General features: G+C 34.4%; 1 long non-coding RNA gene across 1 annotated transcript; it reads right to left on the reverse strand.

The window, feature by feature from the left end:
* Positions 1 to 21,954: 21,954 nt before the first annotated feature.
* Positions 21,955 to 23,812, reverse strand: LOC140692589 (uncharacterized). Its single transcript, XR_012068155.1, has 2 exons — positions 23,618 to 23,812; positions 21,955 to 22,229 (listed from the first exon to the last, which is right to left on the reverse strand). It is a non-coding gene; the product is annotated as an uncharacterized lncRNA (long non-coding RNA).
* Positions 23,813 to 24,117: the final 305 nt, after the last annotated feature.

Genomic DNA, 24,117 nt, shown 5'->3' on the forward strand with positions numbered 1-24,117 from the left:
TTTTCTTTATTGATTTACTGTCATTTTACAAACTGCCTCCAATCCCAGTGTAGAGCACAGTTTTGCAGTTACAATGAACAAATATACATTTTTTGTCCCATTTTTTCCACTGTGGGCTTCCGTAAGAACTTTTATATATTTCCCTGTGCTATAAAGTACATTCCTGTTTATCTATTCTACAATTTAGACCTCCCAGTCTATCCCTTCCCACACCCCGCCCCCTTGGCTAACAAAAGCTAGTATTCTATGTCTGCGAGTCTATTGCTGTTCTGTATTTGTCCTTTTTTTGTCTTGTTTTGTTTTGTTTTTTGATTCCACTGATGAGCCATCTAATATGGTATATTTTTTTCTCTTTCTGGCTTACTTCACTTAGACTGATTTTCTCCTGGACCATCCATGTTGCTGAAAATGGCGTTATGTTTTCGCTTTATATGGCTGACCAGTATCCCGTTGTATAAATATACCACCTCTTCTTTATCTAGTCAAATGTCGATGGATATTTAGGCTGTTTCCATGTCTTGGCTATTGTAAATAGTGCTGGCTATGAACATTGATGTGCAGGTGTCATCCTGAACTAGGGTTCCTTCATGATTTATGGCCAGGAGTGGGTTTCCTGGGTCATATGGTAAGTCTATTCCTAGGATTTTGAGTAATCTTCATCCTGTTTTCCACCCTTGCCAGACCAATCTGCATTGCCGCCAGCAGTGAAGGAGGATTCCCTTTTCTCCACAGCCTCTCCAGCATTTGTCATTGTGGATTTATGAATGGTGACCATTCTGACTGGTGTGAGGTGATACCTCATTGTAGTTTTGATTTGCATTTCTCTGACAATCAGTGATATTGAGCATTTTCTGATGTGCCTTTTGATCATTTGTATGTCTTCCTTGGAAAATTTCTTGTTTAGGTCTTCTGCCAATTTTTGCATTGGGTGATTTATTTTTTCTTATTCAGTTGGATGAGCTGCTTATATACTCTGGAGATCAAGTCTTTGTCGGTTTCATATTCAGAATTTTTTCCATTCTGTAAGTTCTTTTTGGTTTTACTTCCAGTTTCTTTGCTGTGCAGAAGCTTGTAAGCTTCATTAAGTCTCATTTGTTTATCCTTGCTTTTATTTTTTCTTCAAGAAAATTTATGAGACATATGTCAGATACTCTTTTGCCTATATTTTCCATTAGGAAGTTTATTGTATCTTGTATTATGTATAAGTCTTTGTTCCATTCTGAGTTTATTTTGTGTATGGTGTTCTACCTTCATTGGGAGTGTTCTAGCTTCATTGATTTACATGCTGCTGTCCAGTTTTCCCAACACCAGTTGCTGAAGGGACAGTCTCTCTTCCATTGTATTTTCTTGCCTCCTTTGTCAAAGATTAATTGACCAAAAGTTGGTGGGATTATTTCTGGGCTCTCAATTCAGTTCCATTGGCCTATATGTATAATTTCCTACCAATACAATGCTGTCATGTTGACTGCAGTTCTATAGTATTATCTGAATTGTTAGCGTTAAGAAATGCCACTGATTTTTTAAACTTAATCTTGTAACCTGCTACATTGCTGAATTCTTCGATCAGCTGTAGTAGTTTTTGTCTGGATTTTGTACGGTTTTCTATATATAGTAACATATTTTCTGCATATAGTGAGACTTTTACCACTTACTTTCAAATTTGCAATCATTTTACCTCTTTCTCTTGTTTGATTACCGTGGCTAGGTCTTCCCAGACTATTTGAGTCAGAATGGTGATAGTGTGCATCCTTTTACTGTCCCAGATTTTAGTGTGAAGATTTTGACTTTCTCACCATTCAGTACAATGCTGGCTGTAGGTTTGTAATCTATAGCTCTTATGATGCTGAGATATGTTGCCTCTATGCCCAATTTGTGACATTTTTTATCATAAGTGTGTGTTGAATTATATCAAATGCTTTTCCTGCATCTATTGAGATTATCATGTGGTTTTGGTCCTTTCTCTTGTTGATGTGCTGCATTACATTGATTAATTTGCATATGTTGGACCACCCCTGTGTCTCTGGCATGATCCCCACTTGGTCATGATGCATAATATTTTTTCTGTGTTTTTGGGTTCTTTTCACTACTATTTTGGTGAGGATATTGGCGTCTGTGTTCATCAGTGATATTGGCTTATAATTGTTTTGTTTCGTATTGTCTTTGCCTGATTGTGGTATCAGGGTGATTGTGGCTTCATAGAATGACTTTGAGAGTATTCCTTCTTTTTCAATTTTCTGGAAGAGTTTGAGAAGGACTGGTATGAGTTCTTCTATGCATGTTTGGTAGAATTCTGTAGTGAAGCCGTCCGGTCCTGGACTGTTATTTGTAGGGAGGTTTTATATTGTTATTTTGATTTCATTTCTAGTGCTCAGTTTGTTGAAGTGGTCAGTTACTTCTTGATTCAGTCTTGATGGACAGTATGTTTCCAGAAACTTGTCCATCTCCTCTAGGTTATCCAGTTTGGTTTAATATAGTTCTCATAATATTCTCATATGATATTCTGTATTTATTAATTGTAAATTCTACCTTCTCCTTTCATATTTTGGCAATTTGTGCTTTCTCTCTTTTCTTGTTTTTGAGTTTGGCCGGAGGTTTGTCGATTTTACTTACTTTTTCAAAAAGCCAGCCTTTGGATTGGTTGAATTTTTCCTATGGTCTTTTTAAACTCTATTTTATTTATTTCCTCCCCAATATTGATGATTTCCTTCCTTCTGCTGCCTTTAGGTTTTTTTTTTCTCCTTTTTCTAGTTCATTCTCCTGATGGGTTAAATTGTTTATTTGTGGTTGTTCTTCTTTTCTGAGAAAGGCCTGTATTGCTATAACCTCACCTCTCAACACTGCTTTTGCTGTGTCCCATAAATTTTGTGTGGTTTTGCTTTCATTTTCTTTTGTCTCAAGGTATATTTTCATTTCAGCGTTGATTTCTTTTTTGACCCATATTTTTTTAATAACATATTGTTTAATCCCCATGTTTTGCTTTTGTTCTCCTTTGTTTCTCTGTTGTTGATTTCTAGCTTCATGACATTGTGGTCAGTAAAGATGCTTGAGGTAATTTTTATCTTCTTAAAGTTGCTGAGGTTTCTTTTGTGCCCAAGTATATCATGAATCCTGGAAAATGTCCACGTGCACTTGAAAAGATTGTATGTACTATTTTCTGGGGGGTGCAATGTTCTGAAAATATCCACCAAGTGTAATATTTCTATTGTATCATTTAATTTCTCTGTTGTTTAATTTATTTTCTATCTCGATGATCTGTCCAGTGATGTTACTGTAGTTTTGAAATCTCCAACAATGATTAGATTCCCATCACTATCCCCCTTTATATCTGTCATTAATTATTTCATGTACTTAGGTAGTCCTCTATTTGTTGCCTGTGTATTAAAGGGTGTGATATCCTCATCTGTATCACTCCATCAATCATTATAAAATATCCTTCTTTATCTTTCTTTGTGGCCTTTGTTTTAGTGTCTTTTGTCTGAAGTCAGTACTGCAACAACTGCTTTTTTGGCTTTTCCATTTGTATGGAATACCCTTTTCCATCCTTTCACTTTCAATCTATATTTTTCCTTCTCGCTGAGGTGGGTCTCTTGTATGCAGCATATTGAAGGTTCTTGCTATACTATCCAGCCTGCCACTCAATGACATTGACTAGAACATTTAGTCCATTAACATTTAATATATCGATGATATGTTTGTGTTTATTGCCATTTTCGCCTTATCTTTGAAGTTGATTTGGTATTTCCTCTTTGTTCATTTGATCTTCCTTTTTTGGTTTGGTCATTTTTCTTTATATTATCATGAAAATTATTTAATTTTAGTGACTCCCTGAATATGTTTTTGTCTTGTTTTTGCACTTTTATATAGTCTATTAGAACATTAGTATAATTGATTTTATTAAACTGATAGTAACATGATCTCAAATACATCCTACTGAGAACAAAATATTTTAAAAGGAAAGACCCCCCCAAAGAAATTTTCTATTTTCCTGCCTCCCTCTCCCACTGTCAACGATTTCTATGTCTTGTTTTAAAATTTTGTGTTTATTTTATTTGTAGTTTATGAGTTATCACCTTTCCAGCTGTGAGTTTCACATTTCTGTAGCATCCTGCTGCTTTTCTTTTTAGAGTAGGCTTTCAATATTTCTTTTAGCATGGGTCTAGTGTTGCTACACTCTTGTAGCTTTTTCTTGTCTGTGAAATTTTTTATGTCTCCTTCTACCATAGAGGATAGCCTTGCTGGTTAAAGTATCCATGGGTATATCATTTTTTTTTCATTCAGGAGTTTGAATATATCTTGCCACTCCCTTCTGTTCTGTAGTATTTGTGTTGTGAAATCAGCTGTGAGCCTTATGGGGATTCCCTTGTAACTCTCTGTTTGAGATTCACTTGCTGCCTTTAGGATAATTTCTTTATCCTTGACTCTGGCCATCTTAATTATATGTCTTGCTGTGAGTTTATTTGAGTTCTTCCTGTTTGGGACCCACTGAGCTTCCTGTACTTGGATATCTGATCCCTTCTTTAAGTTTGGGAAGTTCTCAGTCATGATTTTTCAAACACCTTTGCAATGCACTTTGATCATCTCTCCCCTTCTGGGACTTCCACCACACCAAGTTTGGCATGCTTTCTATTAACCCATATGTATCTTGTGCTTTTTTAATCTGATTCTTGATGTTTCTCTTGTAGCTATTCTGATTGGGTGCTTTCTATTGTCCTGTCTTCTAGGTCACTAATTCATTCCTCTGCATTATCTAGTCAGCTTTTTGACCCCTTTAGATCATTCCTCATCTCAGTCAATGGATTTACTTATTCTACTCGGCTCTTCTTTATAGCTTCCATTTCATTTTTAACATATTTTACATCTCTAAACACTATCTTTTATTTCCTCCAGTAATTTGATCACACCTCTTTTGAAATCTTGATCTAGTAGGCTATTGATGTCTATTTCACTGATCACTCTTTCAGGGGATTTCTCTTGTTCTTTTAATTGGGAATGGTTTGTCTGCTTCTTTATCTTGCTCCTACCTCTCTGACACTGTGATGGAGTATATGTTATCTACTGTGGTCCTAATGGAGTTTATCTACCTAATGCCTATGTAGTAATACAACTAAAAAAGAGAAAAAAGAAAGAGGGAGACAAAGAATTTTAAAGAAGTGGTAATAAATGTTTGAAAACTTTGTATAATACATAATAGAAGAGCAAGTTGAAGCAGAGTTTTGAAAAATAATAATAATAAAAATATTTTTATAAATTTCAATGGGATTTAAAAGGGGGTATATATAATTGTCTAAGAAATAAATATTAATATGGTAATAGGAAATGAAACAGGTAAAAACAGATTAAAACAAGGGGATGGTCAGAGTGTCCTGGATACTGTGTACTGTTAATGTGAACTCTTTCTGTATTCATCATGGTTTGGAAGCTCAGCTTGCTTTTTCCAGAAACCCTCCATTGGAGTCCACATCTGTGCAGCTCCCAGGTCCTGTCAGCAAGCAGATCACTCCTACTCCCAAAACTGGTTCCAGAGCAGCTCTCTTTACTGTGAGCTGTCTTGTCATTGCCCTGACTGATACCTCAGTCACATGTTTCAGACTGAACAGGCAGTAGTGTTCATCAACCCTCTCCCAGCCACATGGTCAGGGACTGCATTACAGCCCAAAATTTGGCAGGCCATCAGCCCCCTCAGGGTGATGGTCTCTCCTCTGCTATGTGCCCTGTCACTGGTCTGGGCCAAAACCCAGCTCCTTGATTGCCTTGGCAGAGCAAGTTCTCTGAGGAAATAAGACAGAAAGATCTTATATGTCTCAGGCTGTAGACAAGTCCCCATCTGGCGCTTAAGGCTGCTAAGTCCTTAGGAGTGAATGGAGGTTTTGCTCTCACTGCTGCCAGGGTGCAAAGCATCAGAGGCTTTGGTGGCTGTGTCTGAGCCCCAGGTCTCTTGTCCTAGATACTTTTGTGGATTTTCAGAGATTCGGAATGCACCTTTCCCTCACAGGGCTAGTCTGCCCTGTTGTTTAATGGAGGGCCCAGGTTGTTTTGCCCTGTGCAACCACAGCAATGGCACACAGCCCCCTCCGTTCCCCCTGGCTGCCTCAGTGCAGCCATCATCATTTTCCACCCAGGTCGGGAAGCATGGCCCTGACCCCAGCTGCCAGGTTGCCTCTTGGGCTTGGTGTCATAGGGATCCTCTGTCCCTGTTTATCTTAGTACTGTCAGTCAACTTATAATCTATAGAGGTTCAATTCTTGGAGGCTCCTCCTTCATCCTGCCGACCTCTCAGTTGGAGAGGGGAAACTCAGTGAATGAGCACCAGTCCTTCTTTGCTGCTCCCTCACTGTGGGACCTGTCCCAATCTGTTTTGCCTTTTCTTCTTTCTTTCTTCATTGTCTTCTTCCAGATTTTTTGCATCTTTATCTTTTGGGACCTGCCCCAATCTGTTTTGCCTTTTCTTCTTAATTCATTTTCTTTTACCAGATTTTTTGCAACTTTATCTTCTGAAGAGGACAATATTCTATCAGAGTACTGCAGGTTCTCTGGTTAATTGAGTAGGTCTGTGAATGTGAGTCTTGATGCATTTGTGGGAAAGGGTGAGCTACGAGCATCCTTCTGCTCCACCATTTTCACATCCCCCACAAAAAGTCTCACTTTATGGTGGAAGTTAAACACAACCAGTAAATAGATGGAAAAGATGTTTCATGGAAATGACAAGAAAGTGCAGTTTGCAGTGATCAACTCATACAAAATACATTTTAAAATAAGGGCCACAGTGAAAGTTAAATATGAGTTTATAAATAAAAAAGAGATCAATATAAAAATACAGTATTACACTCATTAAATTATATATGGACCCAACACAGTAGATCCTAAGAATAAAAAGAAATATTAGACATGAAGGAATTAATTCATTATAAAACTATAATAGTAGATGTGTTGAACACCTCACTATTCTGATGGCCAATTCATCTCAAAAGAATATCTGTAAGGAAACAGAGGTCTTAATGGCATATTAGATCATTTGAACCTAACTCATTTATTGGACACTGCATCAGAAAAGGAGAACACATAAAATTCTCAAGTGTGCACAGGATGTTATCTAAGGAATTAACTGCACATTATGTCATAAAATGAGCCTCAGGAGCTTTAAGCAAATACAGATTACAGCGAATATTTTTCCATATATAAAATTATAGAAATATGCATCAACTCTAGAAAGAAGAAGAGGGTAAGCACAAATATGAGATTAAACCTCATCCTTTAAAAAATAAAATAAAACAAGTTCAATGATGAAATCAAAGAGGTAATAAAATCATACATGGAGACAAATTACATTGAAAACAGAGCTTCATCAAATATATGGGATGCAGCAAAGGCAAATCTAACAAGGAAGTTTAGAACAATTGAGGCCTTCTACAAGGAAAAAGAAAAAACTCACACAAAGGATAATGTTAACCACCCAAAATAAATGGATATAATAATAAACAAAACGCAAAGGCAGTAGAGTGAGTAATCTTTAATGATTAGGTTGAAAATAAATAAATTAAAAATTAAATAAAAATTCATAAAATCAACAGTTATTTTTCTTAAAAATATTAACAAATTGATAAACATTTAACCAGGTTTATAAAGAAATACAGAGTCGACCCAAGCAAAATAAGAAATGAAATATTAGAAATAATTTCTGATAGTACAGAAATGCAAACAAAGATTATGAAATCACTCTGAGCAGTTATGTGACAACTAACTGGACGACCTTAAAGAAATGGACAAATTTCTTTAAACTCTACAGCCTGTCAACACTGAATAAAAAGAAAACTGAAAACTTGAAAAGAGCAATCAGCATAATTTAAATAAAATCTATAGTTTTAAAATCATCCTTTGAACAAAATGCCTGGATGCCTTCACTAAAACCTCTTTCCTCTCAACTATTTCAAAAAATGTATTAGGAAGGAAAATTCCCAAAGTTATTCTATGAGGCCACAAATAACATGATAACAAAACCAGTCAAAGACACTACCAGAAAAAGAAATGAAAATGTAAAGCCAATATCCTTGAGGAATATACATTAAAAAATTCTCAACAGAACATCAACAAATTAATCCAGCAATACATAGAAAGGATTATACACGATGATCAGTTGGTTTCCGTCCAGAGTCACAGGGATGGTTCAACATACACAAGTAAATCAGCATGACACATATTTTATAAAGGAAGTACAAAATTCACAGGACCATGTCAATACACACAGAAAAAGCATTAGACAAAATTCAACATACATTCATGATCAGAACTCTCATGAAAGAGAGTAAAATGGGAACATCTCTCAACATAATATAGGCCACTTATAACAATTTATAATACTTAGGGGAAAAGCTGAAAACATTCTGGGTAAATTCTGGAATAAGACAAGGATTTTTACTCTCAGCACTGCTATTCCATAGTAAAAGAAGAAAGGAAAAGGAAAGAAAAAGAAGAAAAAGAAATGCAAAATGGAAAGAAAGAGCAAAATTGGCACCAGTACTGATGACATAACAATCTACATAGAGTCCTAAGTTCTCCACACAGACTAACATCAACAATAAATTATTTCAACAAGGGAGCAGGGTACAAGATTAATGTAAATTTGTCTCTTGCATTTCTACACGTTAATCATGAGATACCCTAAAATGGACGTTGAAAGCAATACTATTTAAAATCCCATTCCCCCGAATACCTTGGAATAAATATAACCACATGTATGAAAGATCTAAACACTGAAAATTAAAAAACATTGACAAAGAAATTAAAAATGATTCAAAGAAATGGAAAGATGTCTTGTGCTCTTGGATTGAAGGAGTTAATATTGTTAACATGGCCGAAATGCACAAAGAAGCCTACAGATTTAGTGCAATTCCTGTTATGAAGCTGTAGTATTTCCCACAGAACCAGAAAATAAATAACTCTAAGTTTTACATGAAGCCATTAAAAATTGTCAAAATGATCTTGAGTAAAGACAACAAATCTGGAGGAATAAACCTCCCAGAGTCCTTACTATAGTACAAAGCTACAGTAATAAAATCAGCATGGCATTGGCACAGAGATATAATCAATAAAATCAGATAGAGAGCCTAGAAATAATTCCACACACCTATGAGCACTGAATCAATGATAAATGAGGCAAGACTACACAATGGAGGAAAGACAGTCTTGTCAATGGATGGTGTTTGGAAAGCTGGACATCTACATGTAAAACAGTGAAATGAGAGCATTCCCTGACATCGTATACAAAAATAAACTCCAAGTGTATTAAGGACCTAAATGTAAGACCTGATGCTGTATAACTTCTAGAAGGGGATATAGGTGATACACTATTGGATATATATCATAGGAATATTTTCATGTATCAGTCTCCTAAGGCAAAAGAAATAAAAGCAAAAAAAAGCAAGTGAGACCTAAATAAACTTGAAAACTTCTGCACAGCTAAGGACAATTTGAATGAAATGAGAACACTGCCTGTGTAATTGGAGAACATATTTGCAAATAATGCAAGTGATCAGGGGATAATAGATGCAAGTTAATAGATGTAACATGGATTTAGATTACACAACTTAATGTGAAAAACAAAAACGCAATCAAAAAAAGAGCAGAGTACTTGAGTTAATATTTTTCCAAAGAAAACCTACAGATGAGTAACATGCTAGTGATAAAATTGCTCAACATTACTAATTATTAGTTAATAGCAGGTCAAAACCACAATGAGGTATCACTTCACACTGGTCAAATGGCTATTATCAAAATGTCAAAAAATAGAAACTGTTGGAGATGATTTGGAAGAAACAAATCACTTGTATACTCTTGGTAGGAATGTAAATTGGTAGAACTCCTTTGGAAAACAATATTCAGATTTTTTTAACACCTAAAACAGAACTACCATATGAAACAGTAACACCTCTCCTAGGAAATATCTGGAGAAGAAACCCTAAATTGAGTAAAACCAATCTTCACAACTGCGCTGTTTATAATATGCAAGACAGGGAAGCAATCCAAGTGTGCACTGTAGACTATGGACTTAAGAAGAAATGATGATTCTAGAAATATGCAATGGAATATTATTAGCCATGAAAAAGTATAACACATGGCTATTTCAGCATCATGAATGGACCTAGTAAATATTGTTTTTAGTGAAGTAACTTAGACAAAGACAAAAGTATATAATATGATCAATATGTGGAATCTAAAGAATACCAAATATATGTGTACATCTATATATAGCTATCTGTTGATAGATGACAGATAAGTAGATACATAGAAGGATAGATAAATAGACACATGATAGATAGACAGATAGATACACAGTTAGATAGATAGATAGATAGATAGATAGATAGATAGATAGATAGATAGAGGGTAGAGGGATAGAGAGATTAGTTAGACAAGACTGAAGGAGACTGAAAGATATGGGAAATAATTTATGTTTACAAAAGGAGAAGGGAAAGACAATTTAATGGTAGGACACTGAAAGATAAAAAGTAGTATACAAAAAGGAGATAAGCATCAAGGATAATCTGTATAGATCAGGGAATTACAAGCAATAACTTAAAATAATTGTATGTTACAATTATTGTAATAATTTATAATGCAATCTAATCTAAAAAGTGGTTGGAGTCACTATGCTGTACATCTGAAACTACACAATATAGTACATCTACTGTACTTCAATTAAAAATAAAACATCTCATGTATAATTTAGTCCTTTTTCTGCTGATAGCATCTTCCTTTAATATTGTTTCAATTTTACTCTTTACCTTTTATGAATACTGACTCAAATTATTTCTATTTCTGTTGTGAACATGTTACCAGATTGATGTACCTATATTTATTGCAAGTGAATTACTATTTTTCTCTCTTTATATCATATAAAATAGAAGCTTTTAAAAACACACCGAAAGAAACTGTTGCAACTTTCTCATGGTCTCTGCTTAGTATTTTGTTCAATATTATGCATATATTTGCATTTTATTTTTCTTAGAATAGCTCTTTCCTGAACCTCTTGTAAGGTGTCTCGGTTTTGTTTTTTACATCTCATTCATGTTTCTTTGTCTGATAAAGTCTTTATTTTCACTTTACATATAAGTGATAACTGTGCAAGTTAGAGTGTACTTGGGTGGGAGATTTCTTATTTCAGTAGTTTGAAAATGTCTTTTTAATTACCCTCGGCGTATGTTTTCTGCTCAGCAATCTGCTGATAGCCTGATGGGGGTTTCTATGTAGATTAACATAACTTTTCTTGGCTGATTTTAAAATTTTACTCTGTCATTAACTTGCCAATTTGCATATGACGTATCTTGAAGAAGGTCTCTTTGTCTTAAAGTTATTGGTGTTTTGTTGGCTCACGGAATTGTATATCAGTTCCTTACCCAGGTTCAGAAAGTTATCAACTATAACAACTTTAAATATACCATCAGCTGCCTTCTAACTTTCTTCTCCCCCCAGGATTTCACTCTAATGTGCACTTCCTGAAGAAGTCTGATGGCTATAGTAGAATTTCCTCACATTTTAATATCTTGAATCTCTGCCCTCTCCTATCATTTCTTGTTTTGTATTGGTGACTTTGCTAATATCTCTTCCACAAGACAGTCTTCTTCCAATGCTTTCTGTTGCATTCTTCACTTCATTTATTAAGTTCTCCTGGCCCTCAAACAATGTTTGGCTATTTTATAGTTTCATTCTCTTTGGTAATGTATTTCTTATCATCATTTAATTTATTCTTGAGCTCACTAAACTACATTCTTAGTATTGTTTTTTGTATTGAGTTTCTGAATGACACCTATTTGGATTCTCTCTTAGTTATATGGCAATATGCCATGACTTAAGTCTGTTTGCTGCATGGTTCACATTGTGTGTGTGTGTCTGTGCGCAGGTGCATGTGCATGTGTGTCTGTGTCTGTGTGGGTGTATGTGTCTGTGTATCTGTGTGTGTGCGTGCCCTATAATGTAACTGTGATTGGTCATGGTCTTGTAAATGATTTCTCTGATGACACTTAATAACAGATTGGGAGTTGGAGTCCTTGCTTTTGTTTTCTGGTAGTTTGCAATATTGCACAATTTTTGGTTTTACTTTTCTGAGCTACCTCTGATAATATTTCAAAATGGCACTTTCCAGTCGCTACTGTCTGGATAACAGATGTGCTTTCACTGTCACTTCTTAGACTTCTCTGGTAATTAATGCCACTGTTGTCACTGGGACAGCGACAAAATATCTCAAGGGATATGATATCCCTTGAGACTCAGTGTACACATTGGGGAAATGTGTAAAGACAGGTGGGTATTTGGAATCAGGCAAGGGCCTTTGTAATGTCCAGTGTTGCAAGGTATCTTGTCTCCACCACTGTGAAAGGGGAGTAGGGACATTGTCATGAATGTCTGAGTGTCTGAAGGATGGAATTTCTGTCTCTATTGTTGCTCACTCCTAGTTAGGTCCCTTAGGTAATGTATACCTTATCAACATTTATTTTATTCCTGAGCTCACTAAACTGCTTTCTGAGTTTTGTTTTTTATATTCAGTTTTTGTATGGCATCTCTTCGGATTCTCTATTAGTTATACGGCAATATTCCATGACTTTAAATTTGTTTGCTGCAGTGTTGATGTTTGAGTGTGTGTGTGTATGTGTGTGTGCATTTGCCTGTGCATGTGTGTCTTTGTCTGTGTCAGTGTCTGTGTGTGTGTATATGTGTGTGTGTGTGCCCTATAATGTTACTGTGATTGATCATGGACCTGGTAAATTATTGCTCTGATGACACTAAAAAACAGATTGGGTTTTGGAGTCCTTGCTTTTGTTTTCTGGTAGTTTGCAATATTGCACAATATTTGGTTTTGCTTATCTTAGCTACCTCTGAAAATATTTCAAAGTGGCACATTCCAGTCGCTACTGTCTGGATAAAAGATTGCTTACATTGTCACTTCTTTCACTTCTTTGGTAGTTAATGCCACTTTTGTCACTTGGCCGGTGAACCCTTCCTTTTATCTGATATCCCTTAAGAATCAGTGCACACATTGAGGAAAGGTGTAAAGACAGGTGGGTATTTGGAATCAGGCAACTGCCTTTGCCATGTAGAATGTTGTAAGGTACATTGTCTCCACCACTGTGAATGGGAAGTAGGGAGAGTGTCATGAATGTCTGAGTGTCAAAAGGTTGGAAATTCTGTCTCCAATTTGGCTCCCTCCAAGTTACCTGTAACCATTAGTACTGGTGCAGTTGGAGGCTGATGCTGTGTGAAACAATGAGACCCTGTTTCTACTGGGAACTCTGAAACTCTGGGCTCAGATACCCTAGTAAGTTGTCCATGGTCGCAGGCACAAACTCTGCTCTTCCCTCATTTCAGCCACCTTTATGTGTTTTAGCCCACCAAACGTCAGCTGTACACATGTGTTCTGGAGTATTGTTTTGTGTTGTAGTTATTTTTCTTGAGATGTGATCGTTTCACTGAGTGTAGATTAAAGGGGAGAGACAGAAATACTTGAAACATGTCACTCTTTTCAAAGAATATACTTTAACGTTTAAAACCTTAAATTCTAATAAGGACATTATGAGAACAGTAAAGAAAGTGAACAAATCACCTCCCTTAATATCAGAGTACTACAAAATATTTTGTTATTCCTGGGATTTTTCTTCAATTTTTTCCCACATGCATGCACATTTTAGTATAATATATGCCTATAATCTCTTTAAAATCATTTAAATTATTAAAATATTTCTCTGTGCTGTAAATATAGCCCTGTTGGTTCTCTAGTTTATAACTAGTACCTTGCATATTTCTGTCTTCCACATCCTCCTTCCCTGTCCCCAGTGGAAACCACTACTTGGTACACTACACATATATATGTGAGTCTGTTTCTATTTTTTTATGATTATTTCTCTTATATCTTTAGTTTCCTCACGAAAGTGGTAACATAGAGTGTTTTTCTCTGTATGACTTATTTTGCTATGTGCAACACTATCTGGCTCCAGTCACATTGTTCCAAATGGCAGAATTTTATTTTTTGATATGACAATGACTAAGTATTTATTATGTTATCTATATCTCACATCTACTTCAGCCAATCATCTGTTGATGGGCAGTTGATTTGTGCTTCTATCCTTGGCTATTATAAATGATGATGTTAAGAACTTTGGGGGTAATATAGCCTTTAAAGTTAATGTTTACATTTTTTTCAGATTTATAACAAAAACTGGAATTGTGGCTACATATAATGTTTCTATTTCTAGTTTTCTTAGCACTGTCCACACTTTTATAATAGTGGAGGCATCAATTTATATTTCCACCAACAGTGTACCTGGGTTCCCTTTTATTGACATTCATACTAATGTTTGTCATTTGAAGAATTTTTTTAATAGCCATTTTGGTTGCTGTGACATTATATTTCATTCTGATATTGATTTATGGTTTCCTAATGAATAGCAACGTTATGTTTCTTTTTATGTCATGAAAATCATCCACATGTATGTTTTTGAAAAGTTTCCATGAAGATCCTACAACTGTTTTTAAGTTGTGGTCTTTGTTTTTTAAATAATGAGTTTAATATGCTATATATACATTATGGATATTAACACCTTGTTGGTTTCATAGTCTGAAACTATTCCTTCTATTCTATGTGTTGTCATAAGTCCTGCTGAAGATTTCCTTTGCTCTGCAAAAGATTTTGCATTTCACAATTATACAAGAAGTGGAATCACTGTATCATATATTACATCTATTTTTTCCTCAGTATAATTAAAAACAGTTATTGTTAGTTTTCCTTTTTTTGTTGCTTAGTAGACAAATAAAAATACATATTGCAAAGATTTATCACAAAGGCACTTCTGCTCTTGTTCTTCTTCAGAGATTGTATAGTTTCAGGTTTTACATTTAGGAAATTAATCCATTTCTATTTTATTTTTTATTCTATGGAAGGAATTGCTCTTACATCTAACTTTAACATGTAATTTCCAGTTTTCCCAAAACTACTTGTTGAAGAGACTGCCTTTTTTCCATTGTATACCCTTGTCACCTTCATTATAGACTAATTGACCATATGTGTGTGTGTTTATTTTTGGACCCTTTATTTTCTTCCATTGATTATGTGACTCTATTGGTGATATATTTTGATGTTTTGATTACTGTAGCTTTGTAGTATGTTCTAAAGTCAGGGAGGATAATACTCACAGCATTGTTAATTTTTCAAGGATAATTTTTGAAAATTTGTGCCTTTCAGAATTTAGTGTAAATTTTATTATTATTCTCCTTGTTTTGTGAAGAAACATATGGATTCTGTGAGAACAGAAATTTACTAAAAAGAAAAACATGAGAAAAATTGTAAAGTATGGAGGATAAATCATACAACATTAAACAACCAATGGATTGCTGCATAAATCAAAGAAAAAATACAAAAAGAAATATAACAACAAAAACAAAGTTCATGTGATATAGCAAAAGCAGTATTAATAGGGATGCTTAGAGCAAAACAATGCCACTTATACAAATAAGAAATATCTCTCTCTTATAACATAATCTTACAAAGGATGTAGCAAAATAATAAACAAACTTGTTAGTAGAAAGAAAGATAGCTGAAAGATCAGAACATAAATACATAAAATAAAGATTAAAAGTAGAAATATCTAAAGAAACTACGTAGTGGCCTTTGAAAGATAAATAAAACTGATAAAATTTAATGAGACTCATGAGCAAAAAAGAGAGTGCAGGTTAAAATGCTGCAAAATAAATGAGAAGTTACAGCTTATGTCAAAATAACAGAAAGCATCATAAGATGATACAACAAACTATATGCCAATTAAAATGGAATCCCTCGAAGAAATGGACAATTTCCTAGAAAGATCTAATCTCCAAAATGGAATGAGAAATAGAAAATATTAACTGATTATCACTAATGAAATTGAATAAGTAATTAAAAAAAATCTCCCAAGAAACAAAATTCCAGGCCTTGACAGTTTCACAGGTGATTTCTGCCAAACATATAGAGAAGAGCTATCACCTATACTTCTCAGAGAATTCCAAAAATTTGCAAAGGAAAGAAGGCTTCCTACCCCACCTTTCTGTATAACACTATTATTAAAACAGGAACAAATATTTCATAAAATTACAGTTTAAATACAACTGAGAAGCATACATGCAAAAATGATCAATAAATATTAGCAAAGCAAACAAAACATTAAAGGGATTATACAGTATGATTAAGTCCCTTTTATCCCAGGGATGCAAAAGTGATTCATCACCCAGAAATTTATCAATATGATACACCAAACTAACAAATTGAAAAATAAAAATTATATGGTAACCTCAAAAGTGTCATAAAATGTTTTGACAAATTCAGTATCTATTTATGATTATATTTCTCCTCAAAATGGATATGAGGAAACATACCTCAACACATTTAAGGTTGCATATGACAAGAACTCAGCTATCATGACACTCACTGATTAAAAGCTGAAAGCATCTGCTGTTAGAGCAGGAAGAAGTCAAGAATGTTCACACTTGCCACTGTTATTCAGTATATTATTGGAAATTCTAGCCATAGCTATCCAAAATAAAAGTAAATAAAATATAGGTATTTCTGAAAAGGAGTACAAGAGTCTGCTTGCAGATGAAATACTTAAACAGAAATCCTAAAAAGGCACCACAATGCTATGAGTGCTTTTCAATGCATTTGGTAAAATTTCAGAATGTAAAATTAACATACAGAAATCTTGCATTTCTACACACTAACAACAAGCTAACAGATACAGAAAGTGAGGGAACTGTCTCATTTACAGTTGCATTACAAAAAAAAACTCAAGAAATGTGTACAACCAAGGAGGTTAAAAAACCTGTACTCAGAAAACTATAAAATATTTATAACAGAAATTGAAGATAATGAAAACAGATGAAAGGATATACTGTGCTCATAGATTAGAAGAAAAATATTGTTTAAATGACAGTACTAGCCAAGAAAATACACAAATTAAATTCAGTGCTTTTCAAAATAAAAATGGCATTTTCAGACACATAAAAAATAATTATTACATTTACATGTAAACACAAAAGAGTTGAAGTCACAAAGAAAAACAAAAGAAAAGATAATGAACAAACTTAAAACACAAACAACTTTGACAAAGAACATAGAGGATGTAACACTGTCCCTGATTTTAAATTATAATACAAATCTACAGTAATGAATATGGTAGAGGCACAAAACAAACAGAATAATGGAACACAACAGAATGCCTAAAAGTGAAATCAGACAGTTATGGTCATTTAGCCCATTACAAAAAAATGAATATACAGTGGGGGAAAGGTAATCAACAGGCACATGAAAATGGTCAACATGACTAACCATGAGAAAAAAGCAAGACCATAACTCAATGAGATATTATGCCACTCCTGTCAGAAAGACTATGATCAAAAAGGTAACAAATATAAATATTGGTGAGGATTTAAGAAAAATCACCCTGCTGCACTGCTTGAGTGAATTTAAATTTGTGCTGCTTCTGTGGAAAACAGTATGGAGTTTTATCTAAAAATTAAAAATAAAATATGAACCAACATTTCCATAACTAGATACTTATTCCAAGAAAATGAAAACACAAATCAGAAAAGATAAATTCAACCCTATATTCACTGTGGCATTATTTACAATAGCCAGGCTATAAAAGAAAATTAATTGCTTTTCAATAGATGATGGATAAAGAAAATGTGTGTTTATAGTATATATATCTACCCAACTATTAACTGCAGATTTATCTATATTTATATATATACGCACACTAAACTTATATATATATATATGCACTCATACCCATAAAAATACAATGGGTTATTACTCAGCTATAAAAAGAATAAGTTCTTGTCATTTGCAACAAATGTGTAGACCAAGAGTGTAATATGTTAGGTGAAAGAAGTCAGACACAGGAGGACAAATGCAGAAAAGTTTTACTCATATTTGGAATTTAAAGAAATGAACATAACAAAACAGAAAAGAATTTATATATATAGAAAGCAACAGGTTGCTCAAATGAAGGAGGGAAATGTGGTGAAGAAAAACAAATAGTTGAGAAAAATTAAGAGAGAAATATTTCCAGTTGCAAATTAAAATATCAGGGACAAGAAATTTACTGTGTGGGGAATAGTCAATAACTATGAAATATCTTTAAATAGCAACTATCAAAACTAGATTTATCTTTTGATCAGTTTGAAATGTATTAAAAATAGCAAAAATTATGTTATGTAAGAGAAACTCCACAGAGTTATAGATTAAAGTGCACTTCAAAAACAAACAAACACACTTATAGAAAAACAATTTGATTTGTAGTAAACAAAGGCAGTATTTGGGAAAGGAGAAATTGATTAATGCACTCAAAAGCTAAAAAACTCTAGCCGTAAAATAAACCTGTTCTAGGGATGCCCCGCAATAACATGAAAATTACAATTAATACTGCTTTATGTTCTATATTAATGTTGTTAAGTGGGTAGACCATAAGATTTCTCATCACAACCAAAAGACAAATTGTATTTCTTTAAAATTGTATCTAAATAAGATAATGAATTCTCCCTAAACTTGCTATGATATTTATTTCTTAATACTTATAAATCAAATCAATATCCTGTGCACCTAAACTTACACATTGTTTTATGCCAATTATATGTCAATAAAGCGGAAGTAAAAATGGAAATTCAAAGGTCATGATTTCCCATGACATTTTTCATGATTCGTTTTGCAGCAAGTAAACTTGAGTCATGATATACTTATCCTAGGTAAAGATACTAATAAATAAGTGATTCAAATAAATTATACATAAAGATACTAATAAAATTAGGATTTTACCATGCTTTAAGCTTTCTTCATGTTAACAGCCCACTGCTTCTTTAGGTATCAAAATTTCACTCTGTGTATTCATCTGATATTAGGGAATGGATACAAATTTAAAACTGGCTGCTCCTGCTCTGAGTGATAAAGTTCAATGTCTGTGACCAATGGTCTCATCTCCCCGACAGCATCTGTAAGAAATGATTATGCTAGGTTGCTAAAAATCTCAGCATGGTAAAATCTAAGGACTCCTACAATTCTTAACTGTTTTGCAATGGGAATGCAATACTGACAAAGACTTGATTTTGGATAACAATGTGGTGTTTTCTCATGGTTGCATTAGGGTATGTGAGGATAACCCCTCAGATCCACAACAAATATTCTTGCTCAAGTGCTGGTCCAAGAAGTGCAAATTTCTGCATTACTAGGACTGAGGACTGCTCTCAAAATGATGACCATGCTCACTGCATTCCAGGTAGTACAAGGAAAAAAGTTTATTGCAATTTCAAGGTGAACGGGAATAAGTCAGTGATTCAGTCCCTATAAATTAGTCAACGGGTGTTCAAAGCCAAAGTAAGTTGTGTCAACAATGAGAATTAAAAGAAAAAAAAAAACTTAAACATAAGTTTAAATTAAAAAGAAGACACAGTCCAGTGCTGGGCTCTGGGGGCTGCAGAATGTATATGCCTCAGTCCAATTCAAGGATTCAGTGGCTTGGCCCTAGCATCAGCTCTGGATTCAATGAACAGGTAACAATTAGTATACAGGGAAAAATATAATCTACCTCTCCCTAATCTGAAGAAAATCTGGTGGTTCAATGAAACTCTTATCTCACAGACATTCTGACAGGTGCAGAGGAATAACTCACTGATGACTCAACTAAGACATACTTAGTTACTGCTTAACAATCCATCTTCACACACACCCAGTGGTAGAGAGATTTGTAGTATTTAATGGGAAGAATTCATTGGGCAGAGCTCAGAGTATAATTTTCAAAGCACGAGCCAACTTTTGACATTGGCCAATATTCTAGCTTTTCTCAGGTAGAAAACTACAGATGGACAAACAAATAATATTCTTCCTTAGAATTTCTAATTTTGAAAGTAAACTGTAGCCTTTGACTTATCAGAATAGAACCTTGTTAAGATGATCACGCTAAGACCCACTGTCTGATAAGAGAGCTGGAAATTAGCTGCTGAACCAGCCCATCTGAACCCCAGACTGCTAATGTAAGCAACAACATAGCCACCATCAGAGTTGAGCTGACAAATTTAAAACCGTGATGTTTCTGTTGTAGGAAACACCACTGCTCTCTAGACACAGTTCTCCTGCTGCAAGTGGGCTCTTTTATTCTCTTGGTGAAGGTCATATTTACAGGATGTTGTTAGAGATTACCCTGGCCAATTTGCCCATTCTCCAGATTATCAAAGGCTTTCTTCACAAATGGAGACACATTTTCGTACACAATGTTACCATTTCAGTCTTATCAGATGACACTAGCTGCATCATTGTGAGTAAAGGCCTTAGGATCCCTGAACTTGCCTACAATTTTTCCAGCATTTCAGGGCATTTCACATTCTGAATATGCTTCACCTTTTATTTAAAATTAGTGGGAAATAGTCAAAGTCTTCCATGAATATTTTATATTTCCTAATATCTGCAGAAATTTGGTATTCTTGCAGTTGGAAAATTTTTAATTCCACCACCCTCACCTCCTTCTAGTCCACATAATTTAGATTGCAATTTGGTTACTGAATACGAGAACCACAACCAAGGGGATATTACCACTTAGATACTTACTTTGTGAAGGTTAGAAAGGGCACAACTTATTTGGTGTGTATAAACCTACATTAAATGTTTGCAAAGGCACTGTCTCTTCTGGACAAAGCTCTGATTCTAAGAAGTATATTAATAATAAGTCAGTATAGTTATTGGTATGGGGAAGAGATTCAGCTGTTTTGTGGTGGGTGGGTGATGAAGAGACAGGAACAAATCCAGCAAATGTGAATGGATTGCTTTATGCCTCTGCAGGCATGAATTAAGAAGTAAATATTACTTTGTCTCCTGTACCTAACTCCACTTACTGTCTTGATTGACTTGTCCTTGGGCTATGAAAGATCTAGTTTGCGGTGAAGACCATAACGAAATAGTTTGAAAACCATGAGAGTTTTCTTGTTTCAGGAAAGTAGATATTGCTTAAAGTCAACATGTGTTTTTCATTCACTTAATACAAAAATGCATCCTGTGACATGTGTTGTGCTTACTGTGCTGGTATCCAAGTTAAACAAGGAAAGGGGGATAGACTGAAAACATCTGGAGGAGGTGGTTTCTGTGCTGAGACAGGGAAAGTCTAAGTAGATAAAAGGAGGACACCCAAAATCCAAGGATGAGCTGGAGTAAAAGTGGTGAGGTTGCAGCTAACATAGTTGACAATCGTTTGCCTGGATATATTTCCAGATACAGTGAAACATAAAGCTATACCAAGGTAGTGAGATGCCAGATTTATAAAGAAATGACTAAACCAAGATGAGTTTGTGTGCTTAGAGTTGGAAAGGCATTAAATGCCACCCTGAGGACGTAAGCTTGTCTTTGGCTTGAATATAAAAGCAACATAAAGTATTGACTTGAAAATATAATGTAGACTCTTGAGGGCAGGAAATGAAAGCACCAATTTTAATGCTTTGAAAACAGCACAAAGAAGACCATAGATAAAATTTCTTCTTAAATTCTACCACATGCTGAATGTGCCATCTGAGACTACATCATGTGACCTTTATGATTCCAGGGATGACATAATAGAGACCATGATCCCTGGGCCGGTTCCTGCATTTATCTCCTGTTCCAGCCTATCCTATAAACCCTTTTAATACTTTCCAGGATGAACAAGAAACCACTTAGTAATTTTCCCTCTCTCCATGTTTTAGTCTTTTTCCAAATTCTTCCATTTTCTCTTCCTCCTTACAAGAAAGTATTTAAATTTACTCCCATATTTTTCCATCAAATGATCATATCAATCAAATATCTCTTTTTAACTTAAATGTTAATTTAGTCTCCCATTTAATCTTAACCTAATTTAAAAAAATAAGGTTAATACAGGTACACATCTATGCTTCTTGTTCAAATAAGAAAATTGCAGATATCTGTCAGCATTTGCCAACATCAATTTTAATCTTTGTTATCCTGCATAAACTGGTAGTCCTCTGGTAGATATTTTGTAATTAGGATGACGTTCATAAAGTGAAGTTGGCTGATGAGTTGGCCTTGAAAGAGAGGTAGCTGATGTATAAGCTGTCATTGTCACTGGAAACCGTGCATTGCTCCCTGGTTGAAGTTTAGAAAAACGACCTTCTTTGGCAGATATGTTGTGATATCCATTTGGAAAAGCAGAAGTCTCCACCATCAGTCCAAAATAATTACTCTGCATTGGAGACAAGATGGTGTTCTGAGAACTAGAATTTTTGGTTTTAATTAACTTCATAATAAGGTCATTTGCTTCAGTGTATCTGCTTTGAGTGTGCCAGTGGACAATGTTCAACTGATTTAAAATAGTATGCTGATCTACTGCAATTTGTTCTGGTGGTCTGATGGACCAGAAAAATCACCGCTGATCAGGGTAGTTTTATCACCAATTATGTGGCTAGTAGAGGGCTTTCTAATTAGAGGCATTTTTAATTTTGCAAAAGGTAAAAATGCACTTTCTCCACTAGTGTCAGCCACAAAACCAGAATTATGAGTATCCACATTACCCCCTGCAATAAAGTGCTTCTTATTGAAATCTTAAGACAATGAAGATACCAGAGAGGCATTTTTAATCCCAACTCTTCTTTTTATTCTGATTAAAACCTGGGGAAAGACTCGTTTAAAATTTGAATTATGGTAGATCTGCAGCTACAATCAAAGTAAAAATTTTAGTAATATTTTAAACCAAAATACAAGACTACAATAAGCCTAACGTATAAAACATCAGATTTCACATTTACAATGCACAGATAATATCATGAAAATATGAACATTGCTATTTTTTAAATTTCCTTATTTGTAAAATACACATATAAGTAGTATAGTCATCAAATTAAAGAAGTTAGCATTTGCAGTAACTGTGAATGCCACTTTTCACAAGCAGCTTTAATACCTTTATATAGATTTCTGATAAGATTCATAGTTGCAAGCAAAGTTTCTCTGAATCTTGAATACATATGGCACTGTCCTCATTTTTAGAAAAAATAAAGAATTTAAGACTTGGTAATTTTATACAGTTTTCAAAATCTAGCTTTAAATATATATTACCATAGACTGATGTACAACATAAATTTTCATATATAAGTTACCAAGTGGTTACTAAAATTTCTGAATACCTTGCTTAAAACAGAGACTTCTTTTCCTTGTGCCAGAAAGTCAGCTAGACAAGCAGATCTTTGAAAATTCTGCCTCACTTTACTAAACCCATAAAGGTTAAGCTGTCTAACTAAACTTTTCATACTTCCAGTTTAAATATTCTGAAAGGGGCCTTTCTTTCCAAAACTACCTTCTTAAAGACATCTTCATCAATCACTATGGAAGATCCATTATCATCCCACCAGATGGATTGATATTGGTCACTCCTAGCCATTTTCCAGAGTTTTCTTGGAAATCTCAGAGAACGAAAATCATTATCTTCATCTGGTTCTGAGACACAATGTGTGTAACATGGTCTTTTTATCAAAGATTCTTCAGACAAAGTCTGAAAAGCATTTTCTTCAATCATAGACCTTAAGTCCAAGTCCCCAGAGAATGTTTGATCACACAATAGAGATCTACCAGAGTTACCTGAAACAGTTGGTCCATCTTTATGAGACACATCTTGAATTTCTGAAGAAACATGTGTCATCTCAAATAACTTTTTCTACAGCTACTTTTATAATCTGCATGATTTTGAGCACTGCAGGTTCAAATGCTGATTTGGCAAGCCTGCACAGATAAACTGCTAGGCAATCACAATGGTTCTCAACCTGAGTAGCTGTGTCATCACAATACGACTGGTATCCCAGCAACCCAAGTGTAAAACTCCACCAGTGTTTACTTCTCATTCATCCAGTTAAAATGAAACATAAATGTTGCTTATTTTTATAGTGTGATCTGCAAATATTATCCCCACAAAATCTTTTTAAATAATATAATTTTGGGGTCTATGAAATAAAACCAATCTCCATACTTTTGTACACAAATTTATACTAGATTGGTGAACAGAGAATAAATAATGCAAAAAAAATAATTTTAAAGTTTTGGAAGTTAAAGTGAAATTTGTGTAAAACCTCTACAGAAAATGT

The sequence above is a fragment of the Vicugna pacos genome, unplaced genomic scaffold, assembly GCF_048564905.1.
Source record: "Vicugna pacos unplaced genomic scaffold, VicPac4 scaffold_13, whole genome shotgun sequence".
Classification (NCBI taxonomy): domain Eukaryota; kingdom Metazoa; phylum Chordata; class Mammalia; order Artiodactyla; family Camelidae; genus Vicugna; species Vicugna pacos.